This window comes from Peromyscus californicus, unplaced genomic scaffold, assembly GCF_007827085.1.
Source record: "Peromyscus californicus insignis strain IS unplaced genomic scaffold, ASM782708v3 Scaffold_6__1_contigs__length_162567912, whole genome shotgun sequence".
NCBI classification, from domain to species: Eukaryota; Metazoa; Chordata; class Mammalia; order Rodentia; family Cricetidae; genus Peromyscus; species Peromyscus californicus.
In genome coordinates, this window is record NW_026294584.1 from 56177366 (window position 1) to 56198991 (window position 21626).

The following is a 21626-nucleotide window of genomic DNA, read 5'->3' on the forward strand; positions in this document are numbered from 1 at the left end:
GAAAACCCTGAAAAGCCAATAGGATGAAACACTAAGAGTACACGCTAGAACAAAGGTAGAGGTGCTTGGACATGGGTCATGAATAAAAGATCTGGGGTGAAGGAAATATCACTTAACATGTCAACTGGACACTTACATGCAACAGCCAGGGACTGTCATCAACTGCCACTGGACAAGGTTCGTAAGTGGAGAAAGCAAGAGCACTTGACTTTACCCACATACAGGAACTCATTCAAGGTTATCATAGGTATAAATAAAATTAAATACAACATTCTAAAAGAAGGCTTGGAAGAAATTATTTTAATGGATAAAAAACATTTTAAGAAATTTCTATTTTGATGATACTCAAATTTTTAAAGAATGAAACAATGTTACTTATGTCCTAAGAAGCAAAACTTGACCTTGCCTTCCCCAGCATTATAAATGATATTACTGAGTTAGGGTTAGCAAATAAAAGCTGTACATATTTAAGACTGGCTGCATGATATTTTATATGCATATATATTATGAAAGTTTCCTGCAATGAACTGAATTACCATATTCATCACCTCACATAAGTAACTATTATTTCCAATAAAAAATTATTAAAAATTCTCAATGAACATAGTAGCCAGAAGCACGAACAGTCCCTGTCCTTATGGTTCAAGAAGGGACAATCCACCCTAAGGAAATGGAACCACAGGGTGGAATGCCACTGAGTATAAGGGGAGTGATGGCAACACCCCCATCTTGACTGGAGTGACTGCTGATGTACTTACATAACTTATAAATTTATAGCATACTTACCTCATTAATACTCCATATACAAATATTACCTCAAACTTTAAAAACAAAACAAAGCACATACAAATCCCACAGCCCTCATGAGTGTGGTATAGACATTTTTAGCCCACAAACTCTACCAAGTGAGAATGACTTTTTAAAGATCACTAAATTAGACTTAGTATCATAATGAAAGTCTAAAATGAAAGGATTAAAAACATGAATTTGCTGTTTTAAGATATTGTAAACCTGGGACCACTTCCAACATTATATGCTACACCAAGAGTGCTTTGTTCCCTAACTAAAATGGCAGAACTCAAATACAGATTGACCACACCCAAGACACTAACACAAAAAGACATACCAAATAGTACTACTGAGAAAGATAAAAAAAAAAAAAAAAAAAAAAACCTATTAATTTAACACTGATACCATGTGTTATTTCCTCTAGGATGCCTTTTATGTACTCAACTATATTAATTAAAAGGAACGGTAAAACAAACAGAACAAGACTTTGAAAAAATGAAACAATAAACAAAAGTCATGGGACTGCAGGCATTCATTCTTAAGAATCAATATTTGCTTTACAAATAATTTAAAAAATACCCACATGACCATATTGTAGGCCACTTCCTTCCAACTTCAGTTATGCGTGAATATTCAATTGAGACTCTTTTTTTCAAAGATCCTACAGATATATATGCACATGTGCATGTATACACACACACACACACACACACACACACACACACACACACGGTGTTCTGCAGCTCTATAATGGCACCTCTGTGATTTGGTAATGTCTGGTCATGTGCAGATGTAAAAACCCTGTTTCATTATTATTATTTCTACCCAGGTGCATAATATTTTTCTCTATCCAATTTTAAAACAATGTCAAGACTCAGGCTACTGGAAAAGGTTTGAACATTCTTCTGGCAGATAAATACTGAGCTCTTCTGAAGTGAAGCCATCTTAATGTCTGTCTGGAGATGATGAAGTGTTTTGAATAAGGTCCTTGACACATCAGGCCATGGAAAAATTCCATCACTGGGCAATGGGGACACTGTACAAACACATGTAAAATCTCAGATTATGTAATTATAGGAAACATTTCACTACCTATGAAGATTATACACAGACTTTATAGAGTTTTGTTTTTCTTATGCCTGAAATACTTTTCAGAAGTCAAAACAAAGGAGGCCTGAGGGTATGTATGCATATTCAATGTGTTGGTAAACTCTCAGAAATCTAAGAATGATGTCCAAGAAAAAAATCATTAACAAAATCCCAACAATTTTTGCAACAGGAAGAACTATTTCACACATTCTGTCAATGAATTTACTGCATCTGGGATACATCTCTTCACAAACAGCTCTGACTTTCATGGTTGCAACAAGTTGTACACTTAAAATACCCTGATTTTATTTTATTCACAAAAGCATTTTTCCTACTTCATATTATTTATAAAACTTATAATTTCTTCTTCTGATAAATTTTACATTGCAGATTTGATCAACATTTTGTGAAGACGCAAATCAATAACTTATGCTGTCTAAACTGGGAACCTCCATCAAATGATGCCACAAAGCACCAACAAGATAATTAGGAGGGATAAAAGACTGAATCTCAAGAATGATTATGTTAACTAATCTAAGTTTACATGGCCACATCTGGCTGATTGCTACCATTGTCCAAACAGAACAACTCCAGGAAAGTCATGGCTGCAAGCTTAGAAGCTTTATCATCGCTCATATTTCCCTAGATCACCTGTGATCCCAAGGACCAGATCCTAACTATGACCTGCCAGCAATGCAAACAAACCAACAGTCACCAAGAGAAGCATGGGACTGTCAACTGTCAATCACACAGTCTTTAATATATATATATTTCCCAAGAATTACTTCTAGTAATAATCATTTAAGGTTTTTAATTCATTTTCCCCTCTAATGTTAACATCTTTGAACAAGTCATAACATGTTTTTGAAACATTCCTAGCAAAACTAGTTACATCATTTAGCCTTGAAACTGGAGCATCAGGCCTGAAATTTTCTTCTCCTTTAAAGTTTTCTGCATACCATCTCCTCCTTGTCATCACTTAGTTCCTATTTCCTCAGGGCTCCGCTTCCTACCCAGAACTGCTGTGGAGAATCATTTTTGCATCTCTTTCTGTATTCTCTCATTACGTTTTCTTTTATCTGGCTTTCCTCAGAGCTAATTCTTATGTCTCTTATCCTCTCTTTCCTCTTGCACTAATTACACATTATCCTGTGGAAGATAATTGGAAGCTTTGTTTCTTTGTTTAACAGCCCTACTAGTTTAAAGAAGCTAGTTCTAGTTCTAAACTAGTTCTAGAACTGGTTTAAAGAACGAGTTTAATAAACCTCAGAATTTCCCTTTGTCCTGATTCTGGAGACCAACACACATTCATCTACAGAAGAAGCAGGATGAAGATGATGAAGAAGAGCAATGGACGAAGACAAGAACAATAGCAATGGTCATGTGTGAGGATATTTAGAAGCTTGCCCTTTCAGTTCACATTTATAAAGTGAAAAGTTTAACAACTCTTCTGATAAGTAGACTCAAATAATACTGCAAGGAAAAGACAAAGGAAGGTACTTTTTGATAAAGCCTAGATAGCTGGTCCAATATTATGAGTATACACCATATATTTCAAGTTATTAAGAAAAGACAATGGTAATCACTGGGTATATTAAAACACGTAAGTATTCAGCATTGTTCTGAAATGTCATTGCACACAAGAAGCTATTTATTCATTTTAGATACATACATAAAAAAAACCACAAAGAATTCATTAGATAATTGAAGAAAAGGACAACTTAGGACCCAATATATAGCATCAACTCTTAGGATGCTTTATAGGTTATCAGCAGACTTGAAGGACATTTGGCCTAGACCCTCCTGATAATCACCAAAGTGTAAAGCCAAGGACAGGAAATGCAAGATCCAATTACTGGTCAGAAGAATGAAACCAGAGTCCTGTTTCTAGCCCTGGGATGAAACAGTGACTTCCTTAATAGCCTGGGAAGTCATTCACTGATAATTACCTTAGCTTTGGTCCCTGGAGCCTGAAATTTTATAGGATTACTATTATTAACAGGACTACCATTACTGTTACCATGAAGCTGGGGACTTCATGCAACATTGTTCCCTCCTGTAGGAGTCTGTCTAAATGGGCCTACCAATCACCGGGAAAGGAAAGCTATCTGTTACAAAAACTTAGGAAATTGTATCAACCCTGCCTAAGTATAGATGGGCAGTAGTCCCTTTGTTTCCTCTCAGCCTTTGGGAATGCTGCACTTGACTCTACAATAAACCTTACCTATATTTACATTCTACGCTGTGGGTCTCCTAGGAATTCTTTCAGTGGAGATCACAAAAACTGAGGGACAAAGGTAAGGCTACAGCAAGATCCCTGTGACATCAATTATTGCCACTTCTGAAAATACTGAAAGGGGAAAGATGACTGTTGGCCTGGAGTCACCAAGAAGAACTTATGAAAATAAGCTGGGTTCTATTGGGAAAAGAGTCAACCCATCAAAGAAAGAGAATAGATTTGCAAACTGAGTAAGGTGTAAGGGAAAGCAGAGAGAGTGGCCAGAGTGTAGAGGGAGAGTTCTTGTGAAGGGGTATCCAGGACATCAGTGAAAATACACAAGTAAGAAAAAGGTGAGGGGGTGCCAGTCAGCCTGGGTGAGAGATGAGTATCAAGAAAAAGAAATTAAACGTGATGGAAGCAACACAGTAGATATTGCAAAAGGAGATGTCAAATGCTACAAGCAGTCTATTCGAGTTTGCTTTCTGTTGGTGTAATCAAGACCATGGGCAAAAGCAACACTGGCATGGGGAAAGGGTTACCTGGCTTACAGGTTTCAGTCTACCATCAAAGGAAGCCAAGACAGGAGCCTGGAGTTGGTAACTAAAGCAGAGACCACCAAGGAACACTGCTTGCTGGCTCAGCCTGCTCACATTCAGCTATCATTCTTGTGTAAGAGTAAGCCCACCTGTCCAGTAAGTCCACACTGGGCTGGGCCTTCCCACATCAATTAGCAATTAAGTTAAAATCCCTACAGACATGTCCACTGGCCAATCCAATGGAGGAAATTCCTCAGTTGAGAGTCCCTCTTCCCAGATGTGTCGAGGTTGGTGTCAAGTTGATCAAAGCTATTACACGGTATAACAGACGAAATGCTGCAGAAAGGAAACCACAATGGCAGAGAATAGGTTAGGAGACTGACAGCAGTGAAGTGAGGCAGCAGCAGTGACACACGGCAGGGGGTGAAGGACATTTAAAGAAGGACAAACAATCGGTTAATCTGAAGGCCTATCAAGAAAGAGGCAAAGGGAAAGAGAAAGCTTCAAAGATGAGGCAGAGTTCCTATCAGTAAAGGCAGAATCAATGACTGGTGGTACATTTGATCACAATATCTGAAACACATAAAATCCCATCTGGAAGCACATCATTGTTGGGCATCTGGCTTAACCCATGCATGCCAGATGAGACCCTCCAGCACCTTTCAAGGGAAGATGCTGAGGTATGCCGTGCTAACAAAAAGCATAACTATATACAAGGCCCAGAAATACATTTTTTTTTTTTTTTTTTTTTGGTTTTTCGAGATAGGGTTTCTCTGTGTAGCTTTGCGCCTTTCCTGGAACTCACTTGGTAGCCCAGGCTGGCCTCGAACTCACAGAGATCCGCCTGGCTCTGCCTCTCAAGTGCTGGGATTAAAGGCGTGCGCCACCACCGCCCGGCCAGAAATACATTTTTAAAACAATGTCTCTTTTATGGGTAAAACTATATGATACCTTGTATTTGTCTGCAAACAATCCAGTGGGAAAGAGTGTAGGTGAGGCAACAATAACTCCAGTTAGCAGCTAAAGATGGATGGGGCATATATACAGGTAAGAATGGAAACTCCCTCAACACATTTGTCCATTTAAAGGAACCTAATGACTTACACAAACATACTTTTTTAAAGAATAATGCTGTATAATGAGAATGACATTTGTAAGTAATTTTTTTTTCCTCTTTTTTTTTTTTTTTTTTTTTGGTTTTTCGAGACAGGGTTTCTCTGTGTAGCTTTGCGCCTTTCCTGGAACTTGCTTTGGAGACCAGGCTGGCCTCGAACTCACAGAGATCCGCCTGGCTCTGCCTCCCGAGTGCTGGGATTAAAGGCGTGCGCCACCACCGCCCGGCTAGTAATTTTTATTAAAAAGGAAAAAATTAACATAGCAATTTTTGCATATAAATGCAAAAAATGAATAAAAACTGATAAAATCGCTGCTTTGTTCAACATTGCCTTTCCATAAAGCTGTAAACTTTAGTTGAAGTCATGAAGAATTAATAAACAGCAACAATTACTCACATGCTAAGATTTTAAAAGTCAAGATTAATATCAGTAAGACATATGAACAGTATACACTGTGTTGCACCCAACCAAACACTATACATCTTACATATGTCAATGCCTCAGGGAAAACTGACAGTATCAGCAGCTACTAATAAAAGCTACTAATAAATCTCTAGATATTAGTTGAAATATTTTACCTTTTATAGTTGCACCCTAATTAAAAATGTTACATACAATTGTGTTCATGAAAGTCTGGTATTCACCTTAAAGTTTGGATTCAGGATTCTCTTTTAAGTAAATGTTTAACTGAGATACTAAGGTAATCTGAAGGATTTGCTCTGTATAACTGCTTTTTGGATGCACATTTTAATGTTAAACACACTAGATTCCAAGCACTGAATTTTAACCACTGCAATTTTAAACATGACAGAATCCAAAGACTTATGCCTGACAGTATTTCACCGCCTGAAAAATAACAGTGAATCAGAAAAGTTGACCAAAGAATTGACAGTCTTACCTTTTGTCTACTCAGCTTTGTTAAGTGCCTAAAACCAGTGAAGAATAAGAACTAAATCACTAGATTCCCTTATACACTATAATTACTTTTCAAATAAAGATATATTGTGTGTGATTGTGTTTGTATATAAATGAAATCTTCAAGGAATAAAATCTAAAGGGACATGTTGCTACCAAAATGGAACTAAAAAGATTCATTCAATCTGGAAGTGGCATTCTAAAATAGTTACACCTCGCTTCATATTTTGTAGTGAAACTCTGAAAGCTTGCCTGCGAAGCTTAGATGAGTACTGGGATACAGTGCAGCTATAACTCCTTAGGTGCTACAATTTACAACTCTTTTTGCAGCTCTGTAAATCACTGTAAACACCATGTATATTTTCCAAAAGAACATATAAGGATAGCCTCAAAGCTGTTTTTCATGTAAAACTCTGGCATATTTATAATAAACATTCATTTAATTAGTCTCAAAAAATCTAGAAGAAATTATTTACTAAAGGCCTAACAGTGTTATTTGGAGAAGATTCTTATAAATTAGGGCCGAATCTCAGATCTGCCATGTGCCCTCTGTGTTGCTGTGTGACACTGAGCCAGTCATTCGACTTCTCCTACCCTCAATTTCCTCATCTGTCCCATGAGACTCATGAGACTTCTCAGTCTAGGAGTTAAATGAGCCAGTCTACAGAACGATCTCAGAGCCAAATGGCACATGGCAGACATTATAAATCGTCAGCCAACTGTGACACTGTATTGTCACAGCCATGATCCTCATCGAAGATTGCTGCTTCTACACAAATGTGGATTATGGTGATATTTTATTTGTACTGAAATGTAACTTGTATGTTAATAAATAAAGTTGCCCGGGGGTCAGAGCTATTAGCAAGCCATAGCGAAAGCTGGGCGGTGGTGGTGCACACCTTTAATCCCAGCACTTGGTAGGCAGAGCTAGGTAGATCTCTGTGTGTTCAAGGATACAGCCAGCATTGGAGACACACGCCTTTAATCTCAATACCAACCATAGAAGACCTGGAGGTCTGTACAGACAGGCAGTGACTAGGAGGTCATGTGGTTGGGTTTACAACCAATGAGAAGGCAGAACAGAAACTATATAAAAAAAGACAGACAGGAAGTAGGTCTCTTTTGGAGAGATACAGCCACAGTGAAGGGTAAGGTTTTTAGCTCTTAGCTATTACTCTGACCTCTTGGCTTTCATCTCTGCTGTGGGATGGTCTGTATGTCAAATGTGTTGCTGATTGGTCAATGAATAAATCACTGATTGGCAGTGGCCAGGCAGGAAGTATAGGCAGGACTAACAGAGAGAAAAATTGAGAGAACAGGAAGCTGAAGGGAGAGACACTGCCAGCCGCCATCAGGATAAGGAAGATGTAAAGTACCGGTAAGCCACAAGCCATGTGGCAAGGTATAGATTAATAGAAATGGATTAATTTAAGCTGTAAGAACAGTTAGCAAGAAGCCTGCCACGGCCATACAGTTTGAAACCAATATAAGTGTCTGTGTTTACTTGATCGGGTTTGAGCGGCTTGGGACTGGCGGGTGAGAGAGATTTGTCCTGACTGTGGGCCAGGCAGGAAAACTCTAGCTACACATCTCTGTATTGGCTTTGTGTTTCTTATTTAATAAGACCGTTGGTTACATCTACAGTGGATGTACAAATTTCTCAATGCCTTCCTTAGTAAATAAAAGTAGATTTGCAATTTTGGACACACAATCTTTCATAGTCTTCATCAATGAAAACAGCCAAGCAGTAACCCTAAAGTGAACTATGAGAATTATAGCAGCTCGAACTTGAGATTTAATTGGGAAAGTGAGTAACTATGTGCACATATAATGGCTTTAAGCAATTTCAAAACACTACATATGACTTGAGGTAAACAAAGAGGCTTTCTTCTTCCTATAACTGGACCAAAAAAATATCAATCTGCATTATTCACTACTGTCTTAGTTACTGCTCTATTGCTGTAAAGAGATTCCACGACCAAGCCAACTCTCATAAAGAAAACATTTAAGGTGGGCTTATTTACAGTTTTAGAGGGTTAGTTCATTATCATCATAGTGGGGCGCATGGCAGCAGGCATGGTGCTGGAAAAATGGCTAAGAGCTTTACATTCTGATGCAGGCAGAAGTCAGAGAACTTAGCCTGGCACAGGAATTTGAATGGTCAAAGCCGACCCCAGCCACATACTTCCTCCAACAAGGCCGTACCTCTTAACTCTTGCAAATAGTTCATCAACTGGGTACTAATCATGCAAATATATAAGCCTACGAGGGCATTCTCATTCAAACCACTCATACTCTGCTATACCTCTCGTTTTCAGACACACCAAACCTTGCTGCCCTTTCTTTCCAGGCCTTTGATCCCATGAATCTCATGGCAAGGGTTAAGGGAGGTCTTGTTTTCTAGATATGTCTGGCTAGACTCCTCCATTGTGAAGACTAACTTAAATGTGATCTCTTCAGAAAGCATACCCTGATCATCTTTGTGTTTTACTTAACCTTACTGCATCTAGATATATACTCCTATGGCTTTTTTGTTTTGTTTTGTTTTGTTTTTCAAGACAGGGTTTCTTTGTGTACCCCTGGCTGTCCTGGAACTTGCTCTATATCTGGCCAGCCTTGAACTCACAGGGATCCACCTGCCTCTGCCTCCTGAGTGCTGGGATTAAAGGTGTGTGCCACCACCACCTGGCTTCTATAGCTCTTTTTATTGCTCTCTATCTTCTCCCTACCCCATCATAAACAAGAGTCCACAAGAGCACAAATGTCTCAGCTCTTAGTGTGTGGCTAACACTAGCTACTCCTAACACATCTACTCAGATTAAGGCAGTGATGCCTAAATACTCTATACTATTCCTAAACAACAAAAAAGCTCTCTGAACTCAGAATAAAAGCTTTAATCAATTTTTTTTTTTATCAAGAACACACAGCATTAACATACTTTAGCTATGCTCTGAGTGGCCCTTGAGAAAGACAGGGACCAATCAAAAGCCAGTCATGTGGCTGCCCAAGCTATGGAAGCAGCAAGGCCCCAGCCACAGGAGCATTCTTAACACCTTTACTCTAGCTGTTATTTGTAATCATATTTATCTAAAATCAATTCCAAACCTATAAGGAGTGACTATAAGTTTAAACCTTACCCTACTGAAAAGGAAAATATTTCTATTTGTGCTTGAGTTTAAACTATTCTCATTATATTTCTGATAAAAGTAATTAGCAGAATTATACGCGAATCACTATCATTAAGTTTACCAATTCCTGCTGAGAATCTATTTTTCCCTGTTTATTCTAGCTGTAAAGGTAACACACAGAAACTTGTTAACATATACCCAAATCGCAGGTGTAACAGAGTTCTGGGGACTTGCTTGGGGTTGATTTCATTTCCAGTTTGAGAGGGTAGAGTTTCACTTCCTTAAAAGTAATCTCTAAACAGTCATCTTGCCCACAGTAGTATCACCTTATGATTTAGTCAGACTGAGGCAGTTACAGATTTATTCCATCTAAACATGTTACAAGACACCACAGGATCTCTTTATAACCAAATGTCAACATTGACTGACTTTCCATGTGCAAAAGAAACAAACCTAAGGAGCAGTAGGGGAGTCAGCGAGGAGGGATGCTCTCCACTGTACACATGACAGGTGAGAGGGCGATGCTCCTGAGCAGAGGGAAGGCCCGGCAGCCAGAGTGGCACAGCTTGCCTTATTGGAAAGGGCACAATCTTCTACTGTATCTGTTCAAAGAATTCTGCTATTTCTCACATTTGATGAGTCTTGAAAGATGAGGATTTTCTAAGTAAAACAGAATTAATACTTTTTTTAAGAGGTACTCTTAATAAAAGAGGTTCTGAATAAAATACATACTTTATATAACCCTATCTGTTTGCATTCCTCATCCTCAACACATGCATGTGAAATGAAACTGGACAGAGAGACAATAAACACACTGCAAGGAACAAACATCACCTGCCAGGATCTGAATTAGAATGGAGATGTTTGCAATTTACCTCCATCCCTTCACTGAAAGCATCAAACGCAGCCTCTGCATGGCATCAGTCAGTGTCTCTCATCCTTGTCAAACTGTTAGTAGCTTGGAAGGATTAAATAAACAACTCTCCCATGCTCAATCTTCAAGCTTCAATGATAAAACGTCATTATTGAATCATCATTACTATGAACCAAAATTTGATGTAACCACAAAATATAACACGAAAGAAGTATAATTGCACAGATTTTCCTCTAAACTTGTTAAGGATGACCATTAAATTCCACTTTCCTCTGACAGCAGTGATTTAGTTGATAGCTAAAAATGCATGAAAATAAACCATGTGCTCCATCTTCTTTCCTCTGTGTATCCTTATTTACGACACCATAACTCTGAGACCCATGAGCAGTGGTCGTGAATATTGTGGATAGCAGCAAAGTCAACACTAGCCAATAAACTCGGGTCTTATCAGAGAGTAACAAAGTTACTAGAGAGCCTTAGGGTCTGGGAAAACACATATAAATCCACTGGAAGACATCAGATAGGAATCTGTATGTCGTCTATTTACCATGGCTAATATATATGTTAAATAGATAACTGAATAAGTCATGTGTATAATTCATGCTAATGCCATTAACTAGATGTTCAAATTGTCATGTTGAATATGTCTTATGAGAAGTAGATCCCTTGAGTACCATTAGAGGCAAAACAGAACAAGAGGACTTTATAAAACCATGTGAATAATCCAAAAATATTTAATCTAAATAAGTAGTAGAGAAGAATTAAACTTAAATGATTTGTTCTGTCTAAATTATAATATAAATATATAAAAAATCATTATGCATCCTGTATCAACTCATTTCCTTAGAAAATCATTTTCTGTAGATTAATACATTTTCTTAAAAAATTTCTCCAGAATGAAATTATACTTTAAATGGTTCATGTGTGCTTGAATATTATGTAAAATTTTTAAAGAGCTGTAAGAGAATTGAAGATTTTGCCTAAATAAGAACTCCTGTATGGTTTATTATTCAGTATAGAATGAGAATCACTTTTCAAATCAGGGATTCTTCACCTACACCGAAAAATTAATCACAATTCTACATTCTAACAATGAACACATAAAAAACAGTATTTAAAACACAGCATCATTTAAATTCATTTCAAATGAAACCAAGTACAGAGATAAAAACCTTAAAAATAAATGTATAATATCAAAATGCTCAAAAAAGAAATCAAAGCAAGTAAAATAAAGGCACTTTTTCAGTAATATATAGTTATTGAAATCCTGGTAAACTGAAAATAAATATTACCAATAAAATTTACATCTAAATTGTTATTCTCCTGAGCAAATCTCATTAGTAGCATAAGGCTTACTGTAACAAACGGCCCATGTACAAAATGAATTGCTCATAACTTCATCTTTCTGTTAATGCTGAGACTTCATTTTTTTGTATTCCAAAATGCTGTTTCCTCTCAGGAGGCAAACTATATGAACTCCTAGGCACTTCCAAAGTCTTACAAATTTTCCTGAAGACTAATTTTGAATTCTTAATAATTTTGCAATGATAGCAATTTTTAGAAGCTATATCTCAAAACTCACTTTCCAAGAGATTATTTCTTTTCCTAACTAAAAGAGAAATGTCCTTGGAAACCATAGAGAGAAGAATCTTCATTTAAAATGAAAAGTGAATGTAAGAAACAGGGTTGGATCCATGGGAGGCCTATCTTTTTCTGAAGAGAAATGGAGGAGCAGTGGATAGTGGGGGGGGGGGGGCACAGTGCAGGTGGGAGGGAGGAACTGGAAGGAGAGGAGGGAGGGGAAACTGCGGTCAAGATGTCAAATAAATATAATAAAAGAAAATTTAAAACTACAAAAAAAAAAGGTGGAGGAAGATGCCCAGAGTTGGCCTCTTCCTTTATTACTTATAAGCAATGAAGTCATCTGCACAGCATTTACAAGCAGCATGACATTCATCTCTGAATATTTATGTATTTTCTATTTTTCCTTTTAAAATGCTTTGGTACCATGCTAATAATCTTTATGTCTACATTCTGTTCTCTAACTGGAGTAGTTTCCTCTCATGTTTGCCCTGATGAGCTCCTTTTTTTATATTTTACTCTTCTGCAAGGCATTCCTCATGCCTAGCTCTCACTGTTCATTCAACTCTTGCATATATTACCTGTTTTTATAAATAGGAAACATTTTTTTCATAAAGAAACAGGGTTGCTTACAAATAAAGCCACAAAACAAAAATCCTATCAGTTTTCATGGTTGATGTGATTTCTATGTAAAGATTTCACAGTGAAGACAGTATACCAAGAGGCTGAAATTCTATTTAAAAAAATTTTTTTCCTCTGTGTAGTTTTGGTGCCTGTCCTGGATCTCACTCTGTAAAGCAGGCTGGCCTCTAACTCACAGAGATCTGCCTGGCTCTGCCTCCCAAGTGCTGGAATCACCACCCAGCTCTATTTTAAATTTTAATGGGCTACAAAAGAATTCTAACTTGAAATACCTTAGGCAAAGTAGGAAAATTTATTTACAAATTTCCTTTAATAGTTTCCCAGCTTTCTGCTGCAGCCTCTGGCCCTAAGACTACAAGCATGAACAACAGTTGTAAGAAAGAAGTCTCTGTCAATTTTCCAATGTAGAGATACTGGTAGAAAGAAGTTGACTTGGATACCTTCCATTTAAAAATGTAATCCAAGGAATACTGATTGAGCCAGCTTGCCTGGTAATCTCAGAACATAAGAGGCTGAAGCAGGACTGATTGATTCAAGTTCAAGACTGGTCTGGACTACATAGTGACTTTCAGGCCACTCTGATAGATAAATAGATGATTGAGTGAGTGATTGATTGATAGATAGACAGACAGACAACCAAAGAAAAACAAAAAACAATGATTGTCCAGGTCATGTACCCATCCTGGAGCCAATCATAATAGCCAGGGAATGACATTCAGGTATACCTTAAAGAATTTACCATCTCAGCAGCCAGAGCTAAATTACAATGATTGGTATTTTCTACCAGAGCTAAAGGGATAAAGAAAAAAAGGGGGGTGGGGGGGGTGGAGATGAAGAACCAGTTCTTCCTCACAAAGTGAAGTACTCATTACCAAAACACTAAGAAACTGTACCCAAAGGAGGAGAATGCTGGGCCAGTAAGAATAATAGCTTTTTACACCACAGGGTAACAACAAGAATACTTGTGCCATTTACTAATCTCAAATTTACTAATCCTAGTGACAGACCTAGATCAGGACAGTCGTTCAGCATTTCAGTCAATAATCCTTTCGAGAACTGAGGGAGGAAAGCAATCTTGGCCTTCACTGAATACCTGCCATAGGCACATAATAGGACGACAAAGAAAACACTGGCACCAGCTTGGTGTTTGCAATGATGGCAGCTTGCAGATCTAGGAGTCAACAGACTATCCTTCTAGAAGTCCTCCAACAACAATGGTACCAAAGGAATAGAGACAGAGTTACACAGAAAAACATGAAAATTGCAACTCATTTGTAAGATTTTTCAGAAGACATTGGATGTGATACTCTATCATATAGCCTTAACCATTTTTACTCACATTTTCTAGGTTGAAGTTTCAAATATGCCTGCCAATTCCTTGATGCCTACTTCTGAAGCTTCAAAAGACAGAGGCTAACTTCTTTCTCCTTAAAGATGGACTCCACTTAGTGACTCACTTCTAACAAATATTATAATGTATATAACTTCTGAAACGGCATCAAAGACATTGGAGCACCTTTCTCGCAAGCCTCTTGGGTCACTAACTCCAGGGAAAGGCAATCAAAGTGTTATGAAGACATGTGAGCATCTCTATGGGGCAAAGAGATTCTCCTGGCAGAATGTGGGTGGTCACAATTCAGCCCTGAGTAAACTCTTACTGATAGAAGGTGTAGCCAACATCTTGAGTGCATATTTATCAGAGGCCACCAGACAAGACTACCTGTGGTGAAATTCTCTTGATTCTTGACCCAGAGAAATTATGAGATTAAACAAAAAAGGAATCTGTTGGAGTTTCTTTTGCTACTGATTTTAAGCTTTATTCTATTGTGGTTAGATTAAGATACATTTACTTATTTTAATTTTCCTAAATTTGTTGAAAGTTGCTTTATGTCCCTACATCTGACATATCTAGAGGAATTTCCATGCTGCTGAAAGAATGTATAGTCTTCATTGCCTGAGTGAATATTCTGTCACCAGTATTAGGTGCATTTTGGTCCATGATGTCATTTAACACTACTGTTTTTTTTTTTTTCTGTTTATTTTTGTCTATAACACCTGAACTGTAGTGAAAGTCAGGTGTTGAACTCATACACTATTACTGTGTTAGATTTTCTGTAGATTAATGGCTAGTAGTGCTTGCTTTATGCACCTGAGTTTTGTACATATGCTTAGAATTGCAATAATTCTTCCTGGTGGATGTGTCATTGATCAGAATGAAGTGACCTATGTCTTTTCTGATTAGTTTAGCTAGAAGTCATTTTGGGGAGACATAGAATAGCAATGCCTGCTTGTTTCCAGTAGTTTATGTAAATGTCTCAAAACATTTATAAATCTGTTCACGTTATAAATACGTTTAAATATACATTTTCACTCTCTTTTGCTTGCGCTCTCTCCTCTCTATGCTCACAAACAGTTCATTTTTTCCACTCAACCTTTTATACTAAGATGTATGTTGCCCCTGATTACATACATACATAAATTTTCACATGCACACAGCACTAACATATTCATAGAGACTTATGCTTTAGTGCCTTTGTTTTAGAAAAGGTGAATAAACTAAACAAAATGTTTTTGTATCTTGATTTTTTTGCCATAAACAATACCACACTGACAACCCTGTATACATGGTATATTTTTCATTCTTTTTCAAAATAGCATACTCTTCTATCACATAGTTTTTACGATTATATATGGTACTACTCAATAACACATAGGCATTTCTTTGTCTTCCAATATCCTATCTCTATTAAGCTACAGTGAATGTCCATGTATGAACATGTCTATATATGCATGCAGATACATGTGCAGATTTTCCCATATTGACTCATATTTGAATTAAGTCAGAGAATCACAGCAGCTGGAACTATAGAATGGGAAGACTGGTTTTCATGTTAAAAGAAGTCCAGGAAAAAAGAACAATCATTTGCCTCTGCCAAGAGCTATCAGATGAGCCTGTCTCCCATGTCCGTCAGTATAATCACAGGAAAAGAGCATCTCATGTGGCATTAACTTGCAACTGCACAATTAAGGTGAATTTATCATGCTTACCTATGTTTAGAATTCCTTTCAATTATTTATCCTCTAAAATACCTATTTGTATCTTCTGTGTGTATGGTGTGCACAAGCACAGGTGTGTGCATATGAGGTATATGCATGTATTCCTGTGGGTATGTAAACATGTACAAACATGTGTCCCTGAATGTAGAAGCCAGAGGTCTATGTCTGGTATCTTTATTGATCTCTCGCCACATTATTTTTTGAGTCAGTGTTTCTGACTGAATTTGGAGCACACTGATTCGGCAACACTGGCCAGCAAGCTCCAGAGATCCACTTGTCTCTACCTCCCCACCACTGGGATTACTGATGTGGCTGCTATAAATGGCTTTTACATGAATGCTGAGGATCCAAAGTGCTAATGCTCACACAACAGGTACCACACCTAATGAGGCATCTCCCTAAGTGCCTCCCCATTTTGATAAATTTTGCTTTTTCTTATTTAATGATAATAGTTTTTTATATAAGAATTTTAAAAAACCCTCTTACCTATTATCTACATATACTTATTTTCCATACTAGCATGATATCATGTGTTACAGAAATTTTACTTTTTTAGTGTTTTACACTTATTTAGGGTTGGGGGAGGACTCATGACACGGCACTTATGTGGAGCCCAGGGGATAACTGTAGGAACTGGTTCTCTTCAGTCATGTGATTCTTAGGGATAGAACTAAGGTCATCAGCCTTGGCAGCAAGCACTCTTATTCTCTGAACCATCTCTCAAGACCGCTACTGATTTTTCAATTTTTCTTTTTTGATTTTTCGAGACAGGGTTTCTCCGTGTAGCTTTGGATCCTTTCCTGGAACTCACTATGTAGCCCAGGCTGGTCTCAAACTCACAGAGATCCGCCTGCCTCCGCCTCCCGAGTGCTGGGATTAAAGGCGTGTACCACCACCGCCCAGTGATTTTTTTCAAAATTTTAGTTAAAATATAATTACATTGTTTCCCCCTTCCTTTCCTCCTACCCCTCCCATGTCCACCCTCTCTTTCTCCCAAATTTCATAGCTTCCTTTTCTTTAACCACTGTTCACACACACACATGTAAAGGAATCAACAGGTAAATTCAATCCCGAGTCTATTCAGTGTTGGCTGCCTGTGTGTGTTTCCACAATGAGCACGTGGTATTAGACAGCCACCAGTCAGAGGGCTCATCCTACAGACCACTACCTACTTTGGGATCTCAACTGTTGATGGAATTGGTCAGGTCTCATTCAGGCAACGATGCCTAATAGATTTTGCCATGTAGAGATTTTGTGGGCACAATTTCCCTGCCACAGCTAGAAGGCACAATCTCATAGCAGACTTCCTGGTCCTCTGGCTCTTAGGAAGTTTCTACCCCTTCCTATGCAATGTTCCTTAAGTGTTGGGTATAAGAGTTGTGCTGCACTTAATAAACTGAGGCTGGGTAACCCACAAGTCAGTTGTTCTCTGAATTGTGACCTTCTGTAATAGTCTCCTCCTGCTTCAAAAAGAAGCTTTTTTGGTGAGGAGTGTAATCTACAATTATCTCTGGGTATAAGGATAAGTATTGAGAATGCAGTTAGGAATTACAGTGTCTTAGTAAAGTGGGGGTAGTAAGTTCACATCTAAGATCCATGATGCTGCATGTAGTTGGCTAACAGAGTAACCAGAGAACACAGGGAAATAAAAAGAGACCATGGGAAATGGGGGGTTGGGGTGAGCCAATGAGGAGAAGAGTAGAGTGTGGGTGATAGGAAAGGGGAAAGGAGAAGAGCAAGGGAGGCTTTAGTTGGAGCAGGGGGACAACACAGAAGGAGAAACAGCGAAGAGAGATGAAAAATATTAAGATGGCTGGAAAAGTCATAGGGAATCATTACTTTATATTTACCTAAAATGACATAGAGCTGTACATGTGTATGAATACTCAACTATCTAGAAATGGAGTTACACCACATTGGATGATAATTCTACCCCGTACACAAGAGCCACAAACTATCTAACAAAGCCCCAGTGCCAGCCAGGTCCTCTGTTCAAGACGTTGGTTGGGGGAGCCCAAGAGACTCCAAAACAACATAAGCTACTGCTGGCACCCTGTTGTTACCCAGATATTAAAGTTAAGTCCCTATTACTGAAGGTGCCACACAATTCAGACATGGAACTTAGAACATTTGAGCTGTAACTGACCAGAAAGCCTCCTCCTTGGGACTACCTTTCATAGTACAGGAAGGTGATATACAAGCTACTATTGAGAAAGCAATCAATAGTCCTATCCAGCTGTGACGAATATGAACTACAACAATGACCAACATGGCAAGAGATCCCTACTGTCCAGTAGTGGGATGTATATCTTGGCAGAAATCAACAGCTTTCTAATTGGACCTTTACTGAGCTTTATTTAATCAAATATGTCTATTTATTTAAATGTCTGATTTTTAAAAACATCTATATCTTCTATATCTTACTTCTGTTATTCTATAAATTATATTTATTAGGTATCATTTTCTATTTAGTCTCATAATTACTTGGAATCTTTTAAATGTCAAATGTTGCCATTCATGAGCATATACATTTAAATTTGAACTAGTACAATTTCCTAATTTCTAATTATACTTTGAAAGTCTTGATCTATACTAAGTCATTAAGTTAGTATTCTATAATGCCCACAAAACTGCTATATTTCTGGTTTTTACTTAAATCTACCATTCACTTGAAGTTGTAGTCCATATTTTCTTGGTTTCACTTTTGGGAAGTGGCAGGACAAGGCCCTCTAAATCAACCGAGTAAAGTTCATCTGAACCCACAGAGATGGAAGTAGCAAGCACTGAGCTTACTTACCCAGGTCTCCACTAGGTTCTCTGCACATATTATGCCTTTCAGTTTAGTGTTTTAATGGGACTCCTGAGTGTGGAGTGGATCTCTGAGTCTTGTGCCTGCTCTGGGGCTCTTTTTCTTCTGTTTGTTTGCCTTGTCCAACTTTGATGTGATAGCTTTTGTTTAACTTCTTATATTTTATTTCATTATGTCTGGTTGTTGTCTTTTAGAAGCCTGTTCTTTTCTAATGACAGACAGAAAGGAAGGAATCCAGAGGAGAGGAGAGGTGGGGAGGAACTGGGAGGAGTAGAGGGAGGGAAATTGTAATCAGGATATACTGTATGAGAAAAGAATCTATTTTCAAAAGGGGGGCGTATCTAGGTTTCTAAACCTAAATGAGAAGGCCTTTCTCCACCCCTACATTTCTGTAGATCTGGTCATTTTTAAAGATTCTTATGTTTTTTATGTTATTTTTCTATATTTAAGGATTTTCTATATTTGAAAATATTCCCATACATGATAAAATAGTCTAATATTAATATATAATCCATAAGTACTTGTGATACACATACATACACACACTTGTGGTGGTTTGAATAAGAATGGCCCCCTACGCTCATATATTTGAATGTATCAAGAAGTGGCACTATTTGATAAGTATTAGAAGACTAGGAAGTAGTAGCCTTCCTGAAGGAAGTATGTCATGGGTTAGACTTTAGGTTTCAAAAGCCCATTCCAGGTCTAGTCTCAGTCTATCTGTCTGTCTGTCTCCTTCCCCTGTCTCTCTCTCTCTCTCTGTCTCCTTCCCCCATCTCTCTCTCTCTCTCTCTCTCTCTCTCTCTCTCTCTCTCTCTCTCTCTCTCTCTCTCTCTCTCTCTCTCTCTCTCTCTTCCTCCCTCCCTCTCTTGCTTTCTCTCCTTCTTTCTCTCTCTGCCTATAGATTAGGATGTAGCTCTCAGCTACCACCATTATGAAAATGAAGCACAACTCTGAAACTGTAAGCAAGCCCTCAATTAAAAGCTTTCTCTTATAAGAGTTTCCTTGGTCATAGAGTCTCTTCACAGCAATAGAATAATGACTAAGACACTTTCCTTATTAAATTATATATCCATCTAATATATCCATCAACTCATATACTGTTAACAAATTCATTTTAAGAAATATGTATTCTTAAATTATATATATATGTGTATATATATATATATATATATATATATATATATATATATACACATATATATATTGGCAACTGTCACGCCTACAAGGCGGGGCCAAGGGAGGCGCCGGGGGACCGAGAGCTGGATTGGCGGGCGCTCGCTCTGTTGTGGGACCCTGGATAGTGGAGGTGAACCGAGCAGAGCTCCAGAGAACATCGTTGGACTGTGATACATCTTTTCTAGACTCCGTGACCTACCTATTTTTTAATTTGTAAGTTACGCCATTAAATAAATCTCCTTTTAACTACGTGGAGTGGCCTTAATAATTTTACCAATATCTGGCGCTCACGTGGGGCAAGTTTCAAAGGCCTGGGTGGCTCCCGCCCTCAACCTCCTCCCCGGCTGGCGGGTACCTAAACCCGCCTACAGAGTTCCATAGAACCAGAAAACGCCTACACGGTTCCATTCCCAAAAAAGAGAACAGCTAGTCCGGTCTCAGCTCCCTAGCTTAGCCCCCAAATGGGGGTGGGTGGGATGGGAGGAGCTGGAGGAAGAGAGAGGGACAAAACGATGTACATACAGTATATAAGTAAGAAATAAAAAGAATATTTGATCTGACTACACTGTGCTGGCAAGATGGATTGGCAGTAAGGGTGCTTACCCCCCTGCCTGACAGTTTAAGTTTGATCCCAGAAATCCACATGGTAAAAGGGGTGAACCAACTCACTCAGGTTGTCCTCTGATCTCCACATTTACTGCCATGTGCAGGTGAGAGTGTACACATATGTACATATACACAAATGAAGAAATACAAAAAAATGGCTAAGTCCAAGAGTCACATTTTTATGCACTAAATATTGCAAGAGCCAGCTAAAACCAATTGCATTAGCGTAATAAAGTACTCACAGAAACTTGACTGCAGTTTAGTACAGATGAATGAAACAGCACACAGCATAAGGCAAGTGTAAGTCAAACAAAGTGTTTTCAGCAGATAATAGCAAAGGTGCTAAGCACACTCTGCCACACATTACCTCTATTACTCATAGAAAGAGGCAATGCAAGTTTTGGTTAAGAACAGACGTTTCAAACAGATTTACTCAGGTTGTTATAACTCGAAGTTGTTCTATTGCTCAGATGTGGAAGATAAGACTGAGGTTGTGGGTTGTTTTTATTATTCTCTGACTTACAATATTTTATTGTATTTTCATTGTATTTCTGCCTCTCTTCATAAAATAGACTTCTTAATCCCAGGGAAATACTTTACTATTATAAAATCTTCTTTATATAATCTGGCTGCTTTTTGGCATACAGGTTTTTCTGGTCTTCCAAACAAGTCCCCAAACTTGTGATGCCAGCCAAACCCTAAGGTGAAATGTCCTTTATAATACAACAGGCAAGAGAGGGCACTATTGTGGCCAGCATCAGTCAGGATTCCTAACTTTGGTACATAGCAGCTGTTCCCTTCCACACTGCACAATAAAATAAAGAACTCTGCATCTCACTAGTGGTTTTGTTTTTTCTTTATTTCCTTTTTATTCTTGAAATATCATTTTTTATTTCCTTCCAATTCATTATCAGAGATGGAATTTCTGCCTACTGAAGTTTTCAACTGGACACCTGACGTGTGTATCCACATAGGTCTCCATCCCCAAAGTCCCTCTCAGAATTCTAGCAGTCTGTGGATACCATTACACAACACTACTGGCATATAGGGGTTTATGTCTTGTGCTGGGTCCCATTTGCATTACA

At 38.1% G+C, this 21626-nt stretch overlaps 1 protein-coding gene across 9 annotated transcripts in view; it reads right to left on the reverse strand.

Moving 5' to 3' along the window:
• Tpk1 (thiamin pyrophosphokinase 1) overlaps positions 1–21626 on the reverse strand; it is a 321619-nt gene that overhangs the window by 243719 nt on the left and 56274 nt on the right. The window contains exon 1 of one of the 9 annotated variants that reach the window (XM_052719173.1): positions 10247–10402. The exons of the other annotated variants lie outside the window; for them this stretch is intronic. The gene's annotated coding sequence lies outside the window, so the exon portion shown is untranslated. Of the gene's footprint in view, positions 1–10246; positions 10403–21626 lie in introns of those variants that run through there. 9 annotated transcript variants of the gene reach the window in all.